The sequence below is a fragment of the Rhododendron vialii genome, chromosome 6a, assembly GCF_030253575.1.
Source record: "Rhododendron vialii isolate Sample 1 chromosome 6a, ASM3025357v1".
NCBI classification, from domain to species: domain Eukaryota; kingdom Viridiplantae; phylum Streptophyta; class Magnoliopsida; order Ericales; family Ericaceae; genus Rhododendron; species Rhododendron vialii.
The window spans coordinates 15,528,986-15,552,179 of NC_080562.1; the positions used below are offsets into that span (position 1 = coordinate 15,528,986).

Sequence of the window (23,194 nt, forward strand, 5' to 3'; positions counted from 1 at the left end):
AATGACACATCCACATTCGTTAATCAACTATCGTTGGTGTCCTTGATTCTCTTTGTTTCTCTTACGCGACTCATCGTAGACCGTGTCAACATTTTCACATTTCATAAACGTATCACCTTTTCAGAAACTCGTTTTTAACACACCTAACCTCGGTTCCGCCGTTTCGGTCTCCCGAGTATCCTCACAATGGTTCCGCAGTCCCGGGTTCCCATTGGCACACAAAACTTGCATTGGCTCCTCTCCGCGGATAACCAAGCCACATTACCAATGAGGCTACCACGTCCGGCCGCATTGGCAATCTTCACAATGGGCTACCAAGTCCGGCCACATTGCGGTTTTCACAATCCATGCAATGGGCTACCAAGTCCGGCCACATTACGAGTTTTCATACACACAACGGGCTACCAAGTCCGGCCACGTTGCGGTTTTCACAATCCACACGATGGGCTACCACGTCCGGCCGCATCGTGGGTTTCCATACACACAATGGGCTACCAAGTCCGGCCACATTGCGGTTTCAAAACACAACTCATCATTATCCACACCCTAGGTGTCATGTTTCTACTTTCTCGGTTCTCGTGTCTCGTTTACATGCAAAGACTCCGCGGTAGGACAAAGTAAGCATGAATCATTCATTGTAATCTAACAAGATCATCCATCTATAATACATCACAAGTAATACAATCGATTTATGTATGCAAGCTCATACTTCTTGAAATACGAATACTTCGATTCACATGGTAACGTTTTAACTTTTAAAAACCGTTCTTTCTTAAAGATCAAACAACATATGTTTTACTTGAAATAAGTAAGTAAGTGAGTAAGGATGAACTTAGAGTTAGGGGTAAGAATAATCTACCTTGATCCGAAACTAGTCGGGGCCGAATAAGCTAGTTGGAAGATTCTACGGGTGGTGAAACTCGCAAATCTGGACTGAACTTTGGATGGCCGTAACTCAGTCAATCTTTGGCCGAATATGATTGTTCTTGGGTTGAAATCGAAGCTCTAGAAGCGCTCTACAACTTTTTTGAAGGAAGTTGATCCTAGAAACTAATTTAGGTAGGAGAAAAATGGGGATAAAAGAAGGGACAGTAAGCTGTCTGGAAATGGAAATCCGAGATTTTTACTGAACTTTGGATGACAATATCTTTGTCATTTCTTCACCGATTGGGGGTGGTTCTTGGGTCTAACTTTAAGGTCTCGAAGTGCTCTACAACTTTCCCGAAGGGAGTTGGTTCTAAAAATTAGCCTAAGCAGGGGAAAACTGAGGATTTACGAAGGGCAGTAGGCTGCCTGGAAAAACAGAAATGGTTTCTAGAGAGAAGTGAGAGCAAGAAGTGAAGGTGTGAGTTGAAATGCTTGGAATGGCTTGCTATTTATAGGCAAAATCTTGGCTCTCTCCTCTCTCTCAAGGCCGCCCCCCCCCCCCCCCCCCCTCTCTCTCCATACTTCAAACTTTGACACTTGTCATGCACTCATGGAAGATCAAAGGCTAGTTGCTAGGCTTGCATGGCTAGGTTAGGCTAAATGGCAGGCTAAATGGCTAGGTTAGTCCTTGGATGGGATTTTGGACGATTTGTTGGAAGATTTGGAGACAATGGTACAAGATTCTTGTGTTAAACAATTGAAAGTTATACAAAGGAGGATGATGGAGTTAAGATTTGGCTAGGAAGAATAACCACCAAAGATTTGAAGTACAAGGGAGATCAATGTCAAGGCATACATCACATCCTTCTTCTTTCTCCTCCTCTCTCTCTCTCCCTCTCTCCCTCTCGGCTCACTCTCTCCTCTCTCTCGGCCTCTCTCTCCTCTCTCTTGCATGGTACACATACACATATATATATGTACTACTAGTTCAAGAACACAAAATAAAATAATGGGTACTTTGGTACTTTGAAATCCAAAATGACTTAGGGTCAAGATTCACCTAATAAACAATTAAAAGGTACTAGTACTTTAATTAATATAGTAATGTACTTTTGTACTCTTGGGAATCTTAACAAAATATTAGTTTAATGGGTTAAGTACTTAGTTGAAGGATGAGCTTATTACCCAATGGATAATAAAATCCCTAACGGTTAATAACCAAAGGATAATAAGGTACGAGTACTTTAAATATTAAACTAAGTCTTTTAAAAGACTACATGTCCTTTTGAAATTTACACATGTGTTTATATATATGTACTTAGCCAAATATAATAAAGGAAAAGCTTTTGTCCAATGGGTAAAGATTACCCTAACGGTTATCGTCCAATGGTCCATAGCTACTAGGGTACTTTTATTAGTAAAATAATTGAAAAGTACCTTTAAAGTAATTATAAAAGTTTATTTTTAAAAGATCATAGTACTTTGTTCAAATCTTTCAAAAATCCTTTTATTATAAAGAATTGAGTTTCTATTATCCAATGGATAATAGTTCCCCTAACATTTATCGTCCAAAGGATAAAGAATAAAATCAAAACAATAAAAGAAATAATTAAACAATTTCTAGTCTAGGGTTTGAAAAGGTTCAAAAGGTTCAAGATGGGCAAAACGGTCCATCTATGGTTAGGGAAAAGTAACTAGGTGACTTTCTAGTTTGGTTTCTCTAACAAGCCGGTTAGAAGCTAACTAGACTTGCTAAGTAGGGCTTAAGAGTCAAGAAACGATCTTTGAAGGGCTAAAGTGTAATTACGACAAGTTATGGAAATTTAAAAGGAAATATTACAAGCAATCTAAGTAATAAAAAGAAAAATTCAAATATTTAACGAAATTTTTACTGGCCAAAATTCAAGGGCGTTACACTCGCTTAATTGCTGCTCTAATGCCTGGATGGTTGAGAGGAGGTCTTTACGCTTTGATTTTGTAACGCCCCGATTTTCAGACACGTTAATTAAATCATTTTTAATTTGATTTAATAATTCATAAAACTGATTTAAGAAGTAAAATTTTATTAAACAGAGTTTAGTAGCGGAAATGTCAAATACTAAATTCAAAACTACTTAATTGTCTTACAACTCAACAAAAATAAAACAGGGTTTGACAAATGTGATAAAACTTTTGGAAATTTAAATAACATTATTCCAAATTACAGAGCTTCTAAGGGTAGGGCATCCAAGGCTCGACAAACTCCCCTTCCTCAGCTGGGAGGTCCTCACCCTGGTACTAATCATCTGGTAGGGGATTCTATTCTTCGATCTCCTGATTACCTGGCATGAAACGCCAGTCCAACGACACTATAATGAGTTTTGAAACTCAGTAAATAAATCTTACCCATTAACCCTTACTCTACAAACAATCACATTTATAGTAAAAGGTGGTAAGAATCGAAGAGCACAAAACTTATTTCATTATATAACTATCAACTTAAGTAAATTCTAGAATCTCAACTTCTATAATCATTCCAACATTGCAGTATTCACCACGTTCCAAACTCAGAATTTCACTGGATATACTTTACAGGTGTAGGGAGGTATTCCCGAGCAGATACATTTAGTTACCAAACACGTGATGTTTGGGAACACGAGGTAAATACGACTGGACTTATCGCCGGGCAGTTCGGTGAACAGCGATATGGACCAGTGATATGAGAAGTCATGGCTTCAAGCAGACTGTTCGGTTATGATACAGCCGAACAGATGTAGTAAAAAACCTAGCACGTGATACGAGTGATCACGGGTTGAAAACAATGCAATCGATATCCGAATAAATGGTACGTAGGACCATAGTTTGAATATAGACAGGACAGTCATCATGCTAAACAAGTGTTCGGCAATATGGACCAGTGACATGAGAAGTCAATGGTCCAGGAAGGTTGTACGGGCTCAAGGACCAGTTACATGTGAGGTAACTGGTCCAAGCCGTCTGTTCGGCTATGAGACGGCCGAACAAAGATGGAACTCCAATCGAGAGTAGGAGCAGAGAGAATACTCTGGAAGATTCCAGAATAGTCATGTCTCATATAGGGATAAAGATCCCAAGAATATAGGATCTGAGAAAGATACCCAACGAGTATGGGATGTTCGGCTCTTAAAGGAAAAGAATCCTAAAAGGACTCTTTTCCATAAACTGATAAAGGGAACGAGACTCCTTGATATCCTGGGTTTCCTATACGAGTTAGGAATCCTATGGCAATAAGGATGCTTGGACAGCAAGCATCCATAAATCTATAAATATGAGGAAAACCTAGAGGTGAGAGGTACGCAATACGTTGCATTATTATTGCTTTCCTACTGATAATTAGGGTTTAACTGCTAGTACGTGATACTAACAAAGGCATCGGAGGGCCTTTGCCACGAGAGGCAAAGGTGCACTCACCCCCTGTCTATTTTGCAGATTAGGGTTCAGACGTCGAGCTAGGGTTCCGGTGAAGAGGCACGAATAAGCCGTTGCAATCCAGTTGATCCGAAGCGTCAATTGTTTTCATCCCCCTACAATTGGCGCCGTCTGTGGGAAACGAAAGAATTCCCTTTTGAAATACGACCATGGTGGAAGTAACTCCAGCAACGCCGCATGAACCAAAAGATGTGTTAGATGAGGGAAAGGACAAATCACCACCTGGGGCTCCGAGAAAGCCCCAGGGTGGGCACAGAAGGAACACGAGTAAGGACCGACCCCTTACCGTGCATCATAACTCCAAAAATAGAGGAGATGGAGAGACGGCTTCGAGATCCACGAGAAGGAGTAAATCCCATCAAAGGGATGAATCAATCGCGCACTCCAGGAGTGTGCACCATAGTGACGACGTTCTTGATAGGAAGAGGCAAGAAGTCGAGGTGTATGCTCGTCTGATTAAAAAACGAGAGCATGAGATCAGAGAATTGGAAAGAATTAGGGAGCATCCGGAGGATTCTGGCCTGTCTCGAGGAAATTCTAGAGGCAGTAGGTATGCTATGGTACAATACAGAAAGGATCCTTCACGAGGAAGAAGGAGCAGAAGTCCTGTTAGAGGGCGTCACGAAGCTTCTCCACGAAAAAGGGGAAGAAAAAGTAGAAGCCGAACACCGGAGAGAAAGACTTCTTCACGAAAAAGGAGGAGCAGAGACCGGAGTTCTACCCCCGAGGAAGAGGACACGAGAAAGCATCATCGAGACAGGTACGAGAGACCTGATGCTGATTGGGTCAAGGCTTCGGCCCACAAGTCAAAGGAGCAAGAGGATGGGACAGTGACTGCACGAGAAGCAGCACGCAAGGCCCTGAGTAATATTGCAGCCTCTCCCTTTACAAAGAGGCTACAAGAAGCAAGGTTGCCGAGCAGAGTGAAGCACGGTGCGTTCGTACTTTACGAGACAAATACGGATCCCGTAGCTCACATACAGCATTACCAACAGGCCATGTTTATGCATGAGGGGGATGATTCCATCTTGTGCAAGATGTTTCCCTCCAGTCTTGGCAAGGTGGCTTTATCTTGGTTTCATAAGTTGGCCCCACGATCCATACGAGGATGGAGGTAGTTGGCAGAAGAATTCACTGCTCGGTTCTTAACGACCAGAAAGGCCCCAAAAACTTTTGAGAGTCTTTCCACCATGAAGCAGGAGGAGAACGAGCAAATCAGGGATTATGCAAAGAAGTACTGGGAAACTTTTAACGAGATTGAAAGTTGCAGTGAAGAGTATGCAATTGCTACGTTCAAAACTGGTTTGCCTGTTCGGGGAGAGCTGCGCCGTTCATTGAATAAACATCCAGTAGCCACCTTGGCTAAATTGATGGAACGGATAGAGCAACATGCCAGAATGGAGGATGACATACTCCGTGAGGATGGCAGGACGGTTGCCGAACAGCAGAAGGCACCTGCCAAAAAGGTGGATAAGCCTGAACCCAAGTCTTACAAAGACAGAAGGGAGTACGGGCAGGCTAAGAAAGAGCCATACAAGGACAAGCAAACTCCTGACCCCAAGTCCTTCTTCTCTATCACTACGGTTTGGAAGGAGCCAATATACAGGATTCTTTATTGAATAAAGAATCAGCCATATTTCAAATGGCCCCCAAGTCTAGGCGGAGACAAAGATGCAAAACGTGCTACGAATCGGCACTGCAGTTATCACAAGGATTGGGGCCATATGACCGAGGATTGTGAGGTATACAAGAGGCACCTTGATGATTTGGTCTCTCGGGGTTATCTCAAGGAGTTTATCCAGGAGGACCCTAAAGAGAAAGGGAAGGCCATGGAACTGGGTTACGAGCAGCACCCTAAAGGCGTGATCCATATGATACATGGACTGGCTGCACCTTATACAAGGAGTGAGGTGAGGCTGTTGCAAAGACAAGTCAAGCATGATCAGCACGTGATGCGGTTGGGAAACAAGAGAGGGCGAGAGACTAATGCATGCAACGAGAGCATGGCATTCAGTGACGATGATTTGGCGGAGGTCCAAATACCCCACAATGATGCATTGGTCGTGACCCTACGAGTTGGGGAATACGACATCGAAAGAATTCTAGTGGATTCGGGGAGCTGTACAGAGGTGTTGTACTATGATGCATTCAAGAAGCTGGGCCTGGCCCAATCGGACTTGGAACAATCAACAACACCTCTAATTGGGTTCGGTGCAGGAGCAGTTTGGCCCCTGGGAAGAGTGACTCTACCTGTTCGGGCTGGGTCAGTAGTATTAAGAACAGACTTTTTGGTAGTCGATGTCCCATCTTCCTATAACGCGATTATAGGGAGGACGTGGTTGCACAAAATGAGAGCAGTCTCCTCGACTTATCACCAGATGGTGAAATTTCCAGGATCAAATGGGATTGAAGTCCTTAAAGGAAACCAGAAGGTGGCACAGCAATGCTTGATTTCCATCATCAAAACAGCCCCGAAGGTCCACCATGTTCACACACTAGAAGTACCAGATCAACCAACCATCGAGGATGTTGGCAGAAGCCCGGCTGAAAAAGTAGTTGAGGGCCTGGAGAAGATTCAGATCAACGAGATTGATCCTGAAAGATATTTTTTGATTGGGAAATCATTACCAGCAGACGAAAAAGCTGAGTCGGTAAGATTTCTAAAAGAATATACTGATGTTTTTGCTTGGGTGCCAGAGGAAATGCCTGGGGTGGATGCAGACGTGATCTGTCATCATTTAAACATTGACCCTCAACACAAGCCAATCATTCAGAAAAAATGAAGGGCTGCCGTACAGCATGTAGATGCAGTGATTGAAGAGGTCGATCGTTTGTTGGAGGCCAAGGCAATACGTGAAGTCTATTACCCAGAGTGGTTATCCAACACTGTTGTGGTAAAGAAGAAGAATGGGAAGTGGCGTGTCTGTGTGGACTTCACAGACCTGAACAAAGCATGCCCTAAGGACAGTTTTCCTTTGCCTAGGATTGACCAATTGGTTGATGCAACCTCTGGCTACGAGCGAATGAGTTTTCTCGATGCATATCGAGGATATCATCAGATTGCTATGTTTGAACCTGATCAAGAGAAGACTTCGTTCATCACACCACGAGGGTTATATTGTTACAGTGTTATGCCCTTTGGACTAAGGAATGCTGGGGCTACATACCAAAGACTTGCAACCATTATGTTCAAGAAGCTCATCGGGAAGACTTTGGAAGTTTACATAGATGATATGGTGGTAAAGAGTCGAGAAAAGGGAGGGCATATTTCTGATCTGAGGGAAGTGTTCGAAATCCTGAGGAAGTATAAGCTGAAACTCAACGCCTCGAAGTGTGCGTTTGGAGTTGGTTCAGGAAAATTCCTGGGTCATTTGGTAACTTTGAGAGGGATAGAGGCAAATCCCGATCAGATTGATGCCTTACAAAGACTACAGAGTCCCAAAACTACCAAGGAAGTCCAGAGACTGACTGGAATGGCAGCAGCACTTAACAGATTCATCAGCAGGTCAAGCGACAAATGCAGACCCTTTTTTCAGTTATTAAAAAAAAGGGAGGGATTTGAATGGGGAGCAGAATGTGAACAAGCTTTCCAGGACCTGAAGAAGTACCTGGCCGAGCCCCCACTGTTGTCAACTCCACAGCCTGGTGAGTCTTTAATTCTGTACTTAGCTGTTTCCGAGCATGCAGTAAGTGCAGTCTTGTTGAGGGACTTGGGGATCGAACAAATCCCCATCTATTATGTTAGCAAGACGTTGTTGAGTGCAGAGACAAGATATCTGCCTTTAGAAAAACTTGTCCTGGCACTTAGGACAGCAACCAGGAAATTGCCACACTACTTCCAAAGCCATAAGGTTGTGGTTTATACTGAGTATCCATTAAAATCACTGCTTCGAAAGGCAGATTTCTCAGGACGGATCTCGACATGGTCCGTAGAGTTAAGTCAGTATGATCTCGAGTACCAGCCACGCACAGCAATTAAAGGCCAAGTGTTGGCCGATTTTGTGGCAGAGTTTTCCCCCACTGTTGCTCCTTTGCCTCCTACGAGAAAGGAACAGGCAGCTAAGACATCATCCTTGAAGGATCAACCCGTAGCCGAACAGGATCCCAAAGAATGGAAGTTATTCGTTGATGGATCAGCGTGCAATACTGGTTCTGGAATTGGAGTTGTCCTCTTTCCTCCTCAAGGAGTTCTCATTGAACTCTCTGTTCGGCTTGGATTCAGTGCATCGAATAATGTGGCTGAATATGAAGCACTCTTGGCTGGGTTAAGAAGTGCAAAGACCCTTAAAGCAGAACGGGTCAGGGTGTATTGTGATTCCCAGCTTGTTGTGAATCAGCTGTCCGGAGAGTACGAGACTCGGAATGAAAAGATGGTAGCCTACGTGCAGGCAGCAAAAGACTTGCTTGATACTTTCGAGAGGGTATATATTGAGCAAATAAGTTCTGGACAGAATGCTCATGCAGATTCTTTAGCTTGGTTGGCTGCAGCAGTACCAACAGAGTTTAAAAGAAGGGTGGCAGTAGAATACCTCAACGAGCCGAGCATTGGGAGGAGTGTAGACTTGGTCTTGGACGTGAACCAAGGACCAAGTTGGATGGACCCAATAATGGAGTTCTTACGAGACGAGATACTCCCTTCTGATAAAAAGGAGGCCCACAAGATAAGAGTCAAATCTGCTAGGTTTTGGCTGTCCCCAGAGGGTAAGTTGTATAGGAAATCCTTTACGGGTCCCTATTTGCTATGTGTACATCCTGAGATGGTACAGAAGTTCCTTCATGAAATCCACGAGGGAACATGTGGGAGCCATGCTGGAGGCAGATCTATTGCCCACCGAGCAATTACTCAAGGCTACTGGTGGCCACACATGCAAGAAGATGCAAAGGTGTATGTAAAGATTTGTGAGAAGTGTCAAAAGTTCTCACCAATGATTCGAACACCCGCTGAAGATCTGGTGCCATTAACAAGTCCCTGGCCTTTTGCTCAATGGGGGATGGATATCGTGGGTCCATTGCACAAAGCAACTGGGAATCGAAAATTCCTGCTTGTTGCAACTGACTATTTTACAAAGTGGATTGAGGCAGAACCACTGGCCAAAATCACTGAGCCTATGATAGAAAGGTTCGTGTGGAAAAACATCATCACTCGTTTTGGGGTCCCTTATTCATTGATTACAGACAATGGATCCCAATTCCAGAAGAAATTCAAGGCTTTTTGTGCCCAATATGGAATAAGAAATTTTTATTCCACCTCAGCCTACCCTCAGAGTAATGGGCAAGCAGAGGCATCTAATAAAACTATCCTAGATGGGATAAAGAAGAGGCTGGACAAAGCTAAGGGAAAGTGGCCTGACGAGTTACCATTGGTCCTGTGGGCTCATCGAACAACGCCTAGGAGGTCTACGGGAGAGACCCCCTATTCATTGGCCTATGGAACAGAGGCTGTCATACCTCTGGAGGTAGGCCTGCCGACCAACAGGACCGTTTTGGTTGAAAGTGGAGGCAATGACAAGGCCCTTCAAATCGAGCTTGACCTTGCCGAGGAGAGGAGAGAAAAAGCCTTGGTACATCTTGCTTCTTACCAAGAACAACTGATGAAAAGCTACAACAAGCATGTTCACCCTCGAGAATTTGGTGTTGGGGACCTCGTGCTACGAAAAGTGCTCGGCAACACCAAGGTGGCTAACGAGGGCAAACTGGGGGCCAACTGGGAAGGCCCGTATAGAGTAACTGAGATTGTGGGCATCGGAGCCTATCGATTGGCTGATCTGGATGGTGATCCAATTCCGAGGCCTTGGAATGTTCATAATTTACGAAAGTTCTTTGTTTAGAAGTATTAAATTCTGTTTTGGATTTACACTACGTGATTGTGTGGGAATTACGAATATAATTCCTTTGTTCTAGTTTTGATTGTTTTTGCAAAGGGTACGAGTAACGCCCTCTTGCGTTTTACAGATTATGAATACAATCACTTCGAAAAACTGTTGTGGTATTTAAATACGAACTACGAGTTTGGTTCTCCTTATTCGTATTGGGGAGCAGGGCATACCTTTTGAGTATGTGAAACTTAAAAGCATTATACATTTTTAAGTACGTGACACTTAACGAATACAAGTACGAAACACTTGTATAGAATTTCAAGTATGTGAAACTTGGGTATACATTTGAACACAAGTATGAAAACACTTGTATGTTTACTTTTAAACAAATACAAGTACGAAATACTTGTATGGACGTTCAAAGTACGAGATACTTATATGGTGTTTTAAGTACGTGATACTTGAGAACCTATATTGGCTTGACTTAAATGTAAGCCACATTTAGTTCAGTACGTGAAACTGAAACACAAGTACGAGACACTTGTGTGATGTTCTAAATACGTGATACTTAACAAGTATGAATACACTTGTAAAGTACTTAAAACAGTACGAGACACTGGGAAACAAATGTTTTGAAGTACGTGACACTTAAACAAATTTAAGTATGTGAAACTTGACAGGCGTGAAAGATTTGCTAAAAAGTACGAAATACTTATGCAAACAAATGATACGACATACTTAGATTGAAACATTGCAGCTGCAACAACAAAGGATGCCGAGCAAAACATAAGGTTATGCCACGAAGGGCCAAATACCTGTGTTAACAAAGTATTCAAACTGAACAGGTGCCTCACAGGGCCAAAGTATGCTTATGGTCACGCAGGACCAGCAACCAAAACAATTCTTATACTTACCAAATCAATCCACATTCTGGACCTCAGGAGTGTTAGTGTTGATGTCAGTATTGGCACCATCTTCGACTACATTTTCTTCCAGGTTAATGGGCTCAACAGGTACATCCCGAGCAGGAGCTTCAGTAGGGACCACATCCGTGGGGATATCTTCCTCAGCATTAGCAAATTCTTCAATTTGCTGTTCAAAGTCTTCCTCTGGATGTTCTGTTGGCTCTGGAATGTCCTCGATGTTCTGAACACGGGTGCTAGGCAGCTCGTTCTCAACCCAGAAGGGTGAATCCTCAGCAACCCCTAGTTTTGTAAGTCAGGTTTCCCAGCTGGCAATCCAGACCTGGTCCTGTAAAGCTGGCATCTGTTCCACGTAACTGGCGGTTGTGGCATCATAACCCTTCTGGTAGCCATCTTCATATGAAGCCTTCTTGGTGCTGTCAATTTCAGACAAAGCTTGATTTAGGCTCTCTTCGGCAACTTGCAGCTTGCCTTTAGCACCATTAAAATCTGCCTTGGCTTTGTCTCTTTCTCTTTCAAGCCGAGCAACTGTCCGAAGAAGTCGAGTGTTGTCATTTAGCAACCTGATTTGTTCGGCCTCAGCTTCTTGGTACTTTTGCCCCATGGTTACCATTTTTTGAATAAACTGGCAAAAACAGCGAGTGGTGAGTGACAAGTGTAGCAGTATATGATATATGGTATACGAAATATACATGAAGACTTATATGAAAAGATTGAGTCACATTACCTTAATTCCATTAACAAGACCAGTAGACACCAGCCGATCAGGAGACGACAGAGACTCCTTTTGCGAATCAACAGGGAGCATTAAACCTTGGGCCAAGGCTAGAGCAGTCTCAGATGAACTAGCACTATCCCCAACATGGACAAGACGGTCTCCCCTAGTAAAAGAAGGAGTCCATGTCTGGGGGAGTACTTGAGCAGTTGGTGACACAGGGAGATGGGTTTCTGTATCAGCCTGTGGGACAGAATCAGCTGGGTCATCAGACCTCGGCCGTTTGTCCCGATGTGCGTTAGCAGCATCAAGGGAACCTTCCTCCCCCCGAGGAGAAGATGATGATCTTGCTGATCCCCCCCTATTGCGACGAGGTTGTGGGGGCGGAGCGCCAGATGATGCTACCCTGTTGGTAGCACCTCGTCCTCGTGCGGGCACAGTAAGTAAGGAGCTGAGATTAAGAGGTTGACGGGTCATTGTACCTGGGTTACAAGGGGATCGAGAATAACCAGAAGAAGAAGACTGGCTGGTATCACGATATGCAATCAGCTGCTCGGATTGTTGTTGATTAGAGACTGATCCACGAGAAGATCTTCTGAGTCTCAAACGAGGAAGTGGCACGCCTTCTGAAATGGGAACTTCACCAGGTAGGCCAGCAACAGTAACCCCAGTTTGAAGTCTTGAGATACGTTCTTGAGGGGCAGTTGAGGTGGATGCAGCACTGGTACTAGGATGAGCAAGTCTTCTATCAATGACCCCTCTGTACGAAGGATCGTATCCCAGTAGTATATCAGCGTCTCGACCCCGACCAGCTGTTCGGGTTCCTGGTTCTCCTGTATACTTTAGTATCCTGTTAATGTCCCCTGCTCGGATGTAGCTCGGCTCACGTCTAGGACGTTTGTTAACGTTTTCAGCTGCAAGTTTCAAATTGAAAAACCAATTTAGTTCATGAGAAAGCTACGAGAAAGCAGTAAATGAAGAAATTGCAAAAGATAAAAAGCAAGAGCATACGTGGATAACCCCATATGTGGGGGCAATGGAGCCCTATCACCTGGCCATCTTCCCCTAAGGGCTCGAATGCTCCAGTCACATAGAGGAAGTCGATCTCGTGGTCACGAGCAGAATCTGGCAGATTGAGCACGAAGCGCTTTTCTGCCCTTCTAACTTTGAAATAGTAGGTATTATAGTCAGGGTTTAGTACAATACTGTACCACCACTGAATATCCCAAATTTCTAACTGGGTCCCCAGAATCCTATTCAAAGCTATTACACCCATTATCAGCCTAAAGACGTTTGTTGATACTTGCATGGGGGTGAGACGATACCAGTTTAGGATCTGACGGAGTAGTGGGTGAAGAGGAAATCGAACTCCACCTTCGACGATGGCAACAATGGGGATACACATTCGATCCCAGGAACCTCCGTCTCTATCTGCGCCCAGGGGGGCGAGTTCGAGACCAACGTTCTCTGGAACGTTATATTCCCTCCTAAATGCCGCCATGGCAGTAGGGGTCTCACATAATTTCCTAAATTTACTGGGTCTCAAAGGATTCTCACCATCGTCAGCCATGGGTATACCCAGGAAAGAAGAAAGACTGAAAAAGGGTGTAATTGAAACCCTAGAAAAACGACCCACGAATCTGAGAGTGAGATCTCAGAGGGAAGCCTAAGAAGACGAAATGGAGTAAGAACGAGAATCTTACAAGAATAAATGTGACGATTCCCTTGAATGCAATTGAATTTGCAGGTGGCGGCAATGGCGGATAGCGGGATGCTTTCGCCTGGTTTCTAGAGAGAGAAGGAGTGCGTGTAAATCTTTGGTAAAAACCCAAAGAGAGCTCTTTCAGGGGTTAAGGGGTGAGAGACGGAGACGAAACGTCTCCTCTCACACCGTTACAGGAAAAAGTAACGGAAAGCAGAAACCGTTCTGACGCCGTTTCATAGAACGTCAGTTCGAAGTTAATGCTAGGCACACGAAAACGTGCCACGTGGAGTCGTTTACCCCGAAATGGTATAATGACATAGGCGCCAAAAGGCATCAATGAAGTATTGAAATCATGACTGCACGGGATCAAAAGAGTTTGGTCTAGATAGAATTCTGTTTCTAAGCGTCATATATTACCCCCGAACAGTGGTAAATACATGAAGCTGGGGAGCAATTGTAGGGAGGTATTCCCGAGCAGATACATTTAGTTACCAAACACGTGATGTTTGGGAACACGAGGTAAATACGACTGGACTTATCGCCGGGCAGTTCGGTGAACAGCGATATGGACCAGTGATATGAGAAGTCATGGCTTCAAGCAGACTGTTCGGTTATGATACAGCCAAACAGATGTAGTAAAAAACCTAGCACGTGATACGAGTGATCACGGGTTGAAAACAATGCAATCGATATCCGAATAAATGGTACGTAGGACCATAGTTTGAATATAGACAGGACAGTCATCATGCTAAACAAGTGTTCGGCAATATGGACCAGTGACATGAGAAGTCAATGGTCCAGGAAGGTTGTACGGGCTCAAGGACCAGTTACATGTGAGGTAACTGGTCCAAGCCGTCTGTTCGGCTATGAGACGGCCGAACAAAGATGGAACTCCAATCGAGAGTAGGAGCAGAGAGAATACTCTGGAAGATTCCAGAATAGTCATGTCTCATATAGGGATAAAGATCCCAAGAATATAGGATCTGAGAAAGATACCCAACGAGTATGGGATGTTCGGCTCTTAAAGGAAAAGAATCCTAAAAGGACTCTTTTCCATAAACTGATAAAGGGAACGAGACTCTTTGATATCCTGGGTTTCCTATACGAGTTAGGAATCCTATGGCAATAAGGATGCTTGGACAGCAAGCATCCATAAATCTATAAATATGAGGAAAACCTAGAGGTGAGAGGTACGCAATACGTTGCATTATTATTGCTTTCCTACTGATAATTAGGGTTTAACTGCTAGTACGTGATACTAACAAAGGCATCGGAGGGCCTTTGCCACGAGAGGCAAAGGTGCACTCACCCCCTGTCTATTTTGCAGATTAGGGTTCAGACGTCGAGCTAGGGTTCCGGTGAAGAGGCACGAATAAGCCGTTGCAATCCAGTTGATCCGAAGCGTCAATTGTTTTCATCCCCCTACAACAGGTCCTACTAGGCTACCCTCAATATCCCGAGGTCCTAGTAGGTTACTCTCACAATTCTAGGTCCATCAAGCTGCCCTCAAGGTCCTGCTAGGGTACCTTCAATACCAGAGGTCCTGCCAGACTACCCTCAATACCAGAGGTCCTGCTAGACTACCCCTAAGGTCTTGCTTGGCACCCTAGTTACACCGGGTCTTTCAGGCTGCCCTTAAGGTCCTACCAGGCTACCCCCGATAACACGAGGTCCTGCCAGGCCACCTCCGAGGTCCTGCTAAGCCCACAACCTTTCATCTGTTTCCTTTTTTCGTTAACCATGACAACATCTACATAATTTCTCTAGTGACCTTTCTATGTTCTCAGTTAAATCAACAAAGCAATCATTTCAAATCAGGAGTAAACAGATCATAATATAACCACATACACAGGGTAACTGAACCACCGTACACCCACCTCCAGTGAGCTTAAGTCCAAACTAACCTCTCAACGATTTCAATATGCTTTGATGCCAGAGTAATTGCAAGTGGATCAACAATAACAACAGTTCATAAAAAAAAAATTACAGAAACATAACAGTATCAACAGTTCAAAAGGCAGAAGAATTTCACATGAAGTATTCGGATTTGTCCTTATGACTTTTGGGTTTCATTAGGATTTTGCACATAGGTTCATTTTAGTAATTTCTATTATCTGAGGATTGAACAGTTATTTCGTAAACCTTGGGTTACCTTACTAATAACTATCAAGTTTAGGGTTCGACAAGGACATAATGTTTTTTTGCAAAATGATCACTCTTTTTGCTAATCCGACCATGTATGAAGTTGTGTTTAATGAAGTGTAGATTTTCCTTATTTTTATTTAAGATTTTAATAGTTTGACTCCTAGAGAAGATAACTAGTATTGAACTTTTCAAGTTTTGTTTTTCTTCCTACAGTATACCTTTTTCCTTCCAAATAAATTCCATGGACACTGATACTTAAATTCATTATTCCTAAGCTTTCCCTTAGCAAAATCATATCTTATAATTAAAGTGTGTGATAATATCTATTCCTCACTTCTTTTGTATTTTTATATACGGCGCATGATTTTAGGAGTGATATTACCAGTTATCATTAGTCTCACTAGTTCATACTAATAGACTCCTTGTTTCACTAATTTCCTAAACCAGCTACTTTATAAATGAGTTAGTTACAGTTTCTAAATATGAGTATTCTCTTAAGTCTTTTTTTTATTTTTAATGTAGTTCCGAAACATGAGAAATATATAGGCTTGTTACTGACAAAATTATACTAATCAACCTTTATACACATGCCTGTCATCTTATCAATACATTATTTAATCTAGTACCAAACAATCATGGATCAGTAATTAACAATTTACTAGTAACAACACATTTCATGAATGATCAGTAATCAACTTTAAGATCTTAAAAATAGAATTGTTCAAGACGAACATCTCGGATGCGTTATCGAAGATAGCAGCCGTGAGGTTCATGGGTTGCGGCCGCGACATCGAGTATGGGTTTTGAATGTTTTTTTGTAAAATATATGTTTTGTCAATTGGGCTTCTGTACAGATAATATAACACATAAAAATTTTATAATATACTTAGAGGTAAGGGGTAAAGAAAAATCTACCTAGATCGTGGAGTTCTAGCTAGGATTAAAAAAAAAAATGGAGGTGATCGGCGGAAGCAACCGACGATCTTCTTCTTCTTTCTTCTTTTTCTCCTTTCTTTCCTTCCTTTTGCTGCTTCTTTTCCAATACTCTCTCAACAAAAGAAAAGAAAAGAAAACAAGAGAAGAAGAAGGTATTGGATGATGATATTCTCTATCTCCCTCTCTCGGCCAATGAAATGGGAAATGGGGAGGTGAACTCTCTCTCTCTCTGCCGAAAATAATAGGGGGGGTGGGGGAATTTATTTTTGTACGGAAAACATGGGAGGTGGAGTGTGGGAGTTGGTTTTTGTAGAGAAATTGGAGGGAGGTGGGGAACTAATATGAAGGAGTAGTGGAGGAAGGTGAGATGCAAGTTTGGAAGATAAGGATGGAGGTGGTAGAGTGTGAGAGGGAAGTGGAGGATTAGTTTCAATAGAATTTTAATTAGCATTTAGATAGGAAGGGTAAGTGATGAATGTATATCTCTAAAGTATAATATATTTCGAATACGATTTTCTAAGTAATATCAATTATACACATAATAATGTATTTTAATTAATTAATCTAACTAATTATTGAATTAGTATTTAACATTTTAAATTTATATTTAAAAAAAAAGGGCAAAAATCCGAGTCGTTACAGATTTGGCCTCTCCAATCTCTGTTTTCAGCTGGTCCCGCGCTCTGAACCCCTGTGATAGTTCTTGTTGCAGGTCTTCAATCTTGGCAAGCTTGGAGGAGGCAAGGGTACGCCTCTCTGTGGCCAACTCATATGACCTCTTTAAATTAGGGAGATCACGAAGGAAAGAATGCAGGGCGGGTTCAACATTCCCTTCCAAGGCTTGGGAATTGACTAGAACATTCATCGATTTCCGGATTGAGGAGTAATGGTCCTGGTGGAAAGCGGAATCGATGCTTAGGCCTAGGGCTACTTTCAAAACCTCTTTGGCTCGGTTGATCTCTTCGAGAGTATATGATGTTGGGGTTGATGACCCAATTCCACTGCCAGAGGTTCCCGAAACTGTGGGCTTGACCAATTCTTCCACGGTCTGAAAAAACTTATCAAAAGACTCATCGTCAAGGTCAAGGAGGATGGGTTTCTTCTTGGCAGGCAATGGCGCTTTTGGCGTCTCTTAAGAAGAAAAGGTGGTATGAGTATCCCCCTTAGAGCCCTTAAGTTTTTCTGAAGAGTTGGGATCATCGAGCTACTGCCAAGACCAGCGTGGCATTAGCATCAACAGTTGCTAGAGTTAAGGACCTAAGGAAAAAATGCCGCCTTACATGAACAACGGGGCACTAGAATCTGATTCCTCAATAGAGGTAACGCCGTTTTCCTTTCTTTTTATAGTTACCTGTGACCTTTGTATCTTAGGAAGGGCAGGTTTGATAGCCTTACTGCCAGTACTCTTTCCAGTGGACTGATTCCGAAAAAGAAAAGTGGATTAGGCCGAGTAAGTAAGACATAAAAGGGAAAAGGCAAAATGAGATGAATGAGTACGGGCATAGGGGAGATCCCTCTTTGTCTAGGGATTTGGTGGTACTTCCCCTAGTATGCCCAGCAGTGGCTGCCTTGGTGACCTAGACAAGGTTTGAGAGGCATAAAAACTCAAAATCTACAAATTAACAACAGTAAAGGCAAAAGAATCGAGATACCTTTGGAGGGTGACCATTCTCAGTCGTGGCCTTTGAGGCTAATCCAAAAAGCGTCTTAGCCTTCTTGGTGGCCTGTTTCTGTTGTTCAACTTCTTCCTCTTCAAGGCCTGTGCCAATTAGAAATATCAAAGCAAAGATAGGTGGCAATAGAATAAAGTAAGGCCAATGACTAAGAGCTTACCCTTCCTTTTTGAAGAGGTTGCAGAGGTTGTCTGGGCTTTAGAACTATCTTTCTTGGGCTTAGGAGGGGGCGGAAGGGCTATCTCCTTCAAAATTTCCTTCACAGACTTGAAAAACAAAGGTTTGATATAGCCTTTCCACTAAGCAGCAAACTCATCGGATTTCTCGGGGAATTCAGAGTAAGGAAGGAGTTCAAAGCTAGCCTTGGCATTGTTAAAATTGTCCCTGACTTTTTCCAATAATTTTAGTTCAACAATAGGCCTTGGTGTGAAGTTAACATTTAGTGATGTGTAGGGAGGGAGAGGAATGAGTTGAAGCAGGCTGAATTGTCGAGCGAATTGAGCAGTATTGTAAAACTCAACTACGGACTTCTCAATTTTCGATTGGGCACTCAAACCATACAACAGGTCTCGAGAAATTAAAAAGCTTGCCCAAATTTCCTTGCGGTCATCATTATCCTCCTCAAACTCGGTCGGGTTGGCCTTGAGCCATATAGGGACCGTGTCCCTCTTAAAGGGCATCCAACCCATGCCCATTGGAACCAAGTTAGTGTGTAAAAGTAACGAAAGCATGCCTCAAATGTGTGTTCTCGAGGAGAAAGGTTACTGAAGTGCAGGCCATAGCATGTGTTTTCTGGGGTTTTATTCGGGTTTGGGCCCAAGGATGGGAAGTAGGCCCAGAGCCACACGGTCATGATCCATAAGGGACCAGCAGCAAACACATAACGATTCTTTAAAAGATCATGCATACCCCTGTACAAGTAGGCCAAAACCAGAGAGGTCATGGCTAGTTTTTGACCCGAAGCCAAAGCCTTGGCCAAATCCGTGAAATCCTTAGTGACCCAGCTCGAGGAAACGCAAAAAATAAACTTGTTCAGCCAGTAAAGTAAAAAAGCCACATGTTCTTCTTCGGTTACATCCCCTTCTCCATGGAAAAAGGGGATAAAATGAGTGTAAGCCAAAAACTCGGAAGTAGGGTACTCAAAGACAGGGGTCTTTTGGCTTAAAAAGCAGTTGGCCTCAACGCCATGAGCACAGAGGCCGGTAAGGAAGCCTATATCTTGTAGCGTCGGCCCCAGCATCCCAACCTTAAAATGAAAGCTATTAATGGTTGTGGACCAAAATTGGGCTGAAGCAAAAAAGAGGGCATTGTCCATGTTTATGGGCGATTTACTGAGCATAATGGCATCATAGATGCCGACTGACTTCCACAGTTGGCCTTTAGCCTCGGATACTCGGTCCAACCAAGCAAGGTACTCCTTGTCAGGCCGAGGCCATAACCGATTAAGGTTTGGTTTATGGTAGAAGCTCCAGTCGGGATAGACTGAATCGAATGGTAAAGTATCCTCGGCCAGGGGATAGTACGCAAAGAGAGAAGAGGGGAACTCACCATTGAAGGCCGGGCCAAGGGCCATTCCTGATTTCGCTATGGTCTGCGAGACCATGATCTCTGTGTGGATTGGGGTTTCCTCACTTTCAATCACTTGCACGACCTGGGTCGCCAAGCTTGCTGTTTTTTACTGAGGTTTCTTGGGAGCCATGGCGGGAGCAAGGAGCCAAAAGTTAGGGTTCTTGTGTTCTCTATGAAATGAAGAAGGGGAGTTAAAGATGGGAATGACTGTTTTCGGTCATGGGAGAGGAAAAAGGAAGAAGTGGGTCTTTGAAATTAAAAAGAGAAGTTATGAGAGGAGTTAGTGGGGAAGAGGTCATAACCGCCCATTACCCCTTCATTCTCGGAAAATGGAGAAAGCCCATGTGGAGCAATCGTCATCACTATTTCTAGAGTACACCTCTCTCCTTTTGTTTCTAGGTAAAAGTGTGTGCCTAGAATGGACAAATGTCCTTGAAATTTAAAAACAGCGGCTAAATTGAAAGTTGGGGTTTACAAGACTCCTTGAGTTAGAATCAGGTGCTGAACGAACATGAAAAGCTCCACTTTAAACACATATTTTTAGATTTGACGACAATAGAGAAGCCAAAATGGAACTGGTACACGCCTTAATTTTTCGAACAAAATCAAGGCGTGGGGGGGCAATGTTTACACCCATTTTTGGCCAAAATCCAGAAATCAATTTGTTGGTTGAAAGGAGGCCTTGAATGTTGGTATCAAGCTTTGGAAGGCCTTTTAAATCGACCACTTACCAAAATGGGCCAATTTTGAATGCGAAAAGGGCAATCGAGTCTGCAAAGGAGATGAGACAAATTAAGGCTCAAAATATCACTTCCATAAACTCAGGCCCTGGACTGGCTGAGATCTTGGGTTGACCCATTAAGCCGAGCACTTTATCTAGGTCTAGGCCAATTTCTTAATAAATAATAAGGCCTTCTAAATAGACCCAAATCAGTTAAAGCCCAAGTTTTCTTTCCAAGATTGGGCTCACAGGGATTACGAAGAGAATTGAGGCCTATGATTCACCTTAGATTCAAGCCCAATTGATAGATGGGCCTACTTCCTTAGAAATGTCACATATGGCCATTTAATTGGCAAGAAAAGGGCTTAAACTGCACATAAGCAGCTAAAAAGCCTAGAATGTTCTTGCTGGGCAGGCCTGGACAAGCTGCTCACAAGCAGCTCAAGGTCTGAGTGACCACCATCCTTTAGCATGAAGGAAGGCCAAGGACAGGTGGCATACATGCAGCCCTTGGAACTGTTGTTGAATGACTCATGCAGACCTAAGCAAGCTGCTTCACCCAGGTCTGGTTGATCCTTTGTTTCTTGATTCTTGATTCTTCTTTGATAAGAAATCAAACTTAGAGGATTTAGAAGGCCCACAAGAGGTGCAAGGACCAATATAATGGTGGGAAGGCCTGAAGAAATCTCGGTCTTCAGCTTTGGTGGGCCCAGAAGATGTCCATTCAAACAGTAGCTTGAGTATTGAAGCAGCTTAAAAGGCCTGGATTCTAGAAGAGCCGAAAGTCCTTTTGCCCTTTTGCAAAGTTTTATGCAAGCAAAGAGGGCTTTTCTGGCCTTGGCCATTTCTCTTGGAGTAAAGAGCACGTTTTGTCAAAAGAAAAGCCTTTCATTGGAGCATTTTTGAAGCAGCTCAAGAGGGCCACATGGCAGCCATGCATTGAAGCATTTGAAGCAGCTGAAGACTTGAAGCTAATGCCTATAAATTACAGTTTTGAAGGCCTTGGCCAAGGTCCACGACCTCAAGAGCATGTCATAGGTTATACACCTTCATTTTCATTTCTTTGAAGCATTACTTGTACTCACTTCAAAGTAGTTTAAGTTTTTATCACGTTTCTTGTACCCAAGCTTCATTAAACCATTAATGGAGTTCGTTTAATCCAAGTTTAGCTTTGCTTTACCTTTCTTTCCATTTTTCTAGCAAAGGTCAAAAAATTTTAAGTCCTTAGCTCGCAAAGGCAACCAACGAACCATCACGAGGCCTTACCCTTTGGGCCAAGCACAATCACTCGAAAGGAGTCAGATTTTTAGGCACGAAGGCCTTAAAAACAACTCGGATAGCAATCCTGTCTTGGCACGCCCGCAACACTTGCCAATTCAGTTTTTGCACTTTTGTGGAGAAACACCAGTCGATGGTTTTGATCACAATCGCCCTTAACACATCACAGTCAAATACCAAGGACTATGGGTTCCAACCATCCTCATCGACAATGGCTCAGCGATCAACGTCTACCTTCTTAGGGTAGCTTATCGCCTGGGACTTACAAAGAAGGATTTCGTGCATTCTAACTTGGCTGTCAAGGAGTACGATAGCACTCGTCGTGTTGTCGAAGGGACTCTACTTCTCAAACTCGATGCTGAGGGTTTTGAGATGGATGTTGAATTTCATGTCGTGGACATCCCCGCCACATTCAACCTTCTGCTTGGCAGGCCTTGGCTCCATAGGTCGGACATCATGGCTGTGCCTTCTGCCCTTCACCAGAAAGTCATGCTGGGACTCCTTTCCGGTACGCTTACTATCTGTGGGGACTCCGATATTTGTCCACACAAAGAGGATGGCTCTCCTATTTTAGGGATCAACCACGGTGAAGAAGACGTCGACTTGGAAGGATTCTCTTTTGACAGATCTGGCTCAGTACTTGCTATCAACATGGACGACGACTTCATTATTAGCTCTGTTGCTCTTAACATTATGAGAAGGATGTCATACATGCCTGGCTTAGGACTGGGAATCAATCAGCAAGGGATCCCTGAGTTCCCTATCTTTCCTTCCAGTGAGGGCCGCTTTGGTTTAGGGTATGTCTCTCTTACCAAAGATGCCAAGAAGAGGAAAGGTATAGGAAAACCTCGAACCCTTTATGGTGGTCCAGATAGCTGCTTCATGCGCGAAGGGGAAATGCTGCTTACATAGGATAGGCCAAACCTTTTGTGGATTCCAACACTGGGCAGCTGCTACCTGGTTTTAAGGTTTTTGCCGATGACACCTGGTCAGACAACGATGAGGAGCTGGCAAAGGCAGAATTCAAGAGGAAGCTAGGCCAGAATAAGGTGAAGACTGACTGGCTAAGATCTTTTGATCAGGGGAGCTTGGTGACGCTATTCAAGGAATTCTCCAAAGTGGGTTTTGCCGAAGGAGCTGAAGAGGCTGAAGTGCTCATGCTCGGGCCTGATGTCCTCGAGGATCCCACGTCTCTTATTGTGGAAGCCAATGGTAGTATTAAAAATTGAATTTTCAAACTGCACGTAGCTTGCATTGATGACACATATGAGTCTGACATAGAGTTTGTTGAGTCGTCTGAGTCTAAGTCTAGCTCTGAGTCAGAATTTGTGCCTCTTGGCCCTCCACGTCATAGCTTTTACTTTGAGTTTTTTTTTTTGGGTAAACCAGCTTAAAATAG

The 23,194-nt window shown here is 43.4% G+C and overlaps 1 long non-coding RNA gene across 1 annotated transcript; it reads right to left on the reverse strand.

The window, feature by feature from the left end:
• Positions 1-2,959: 2,959 nt before the first annotated feature.
• LOC131329081 (uncharacterized) lies at positions 2,960-17,155 on the reverse strand. Its single transcript, XR_009200619.1, has 2 exons — positions 16,534-17,155; positions 2,960-3,188 (listed from the first exon to the last, which is right to left on the reverse strand). It is a non-coding gene; the product is annotated as an uncharacterized LOC131329081 (long non-coding RNA).
• Positions 17,156-23,194: the final 6,039 nt, after the last annotated feature.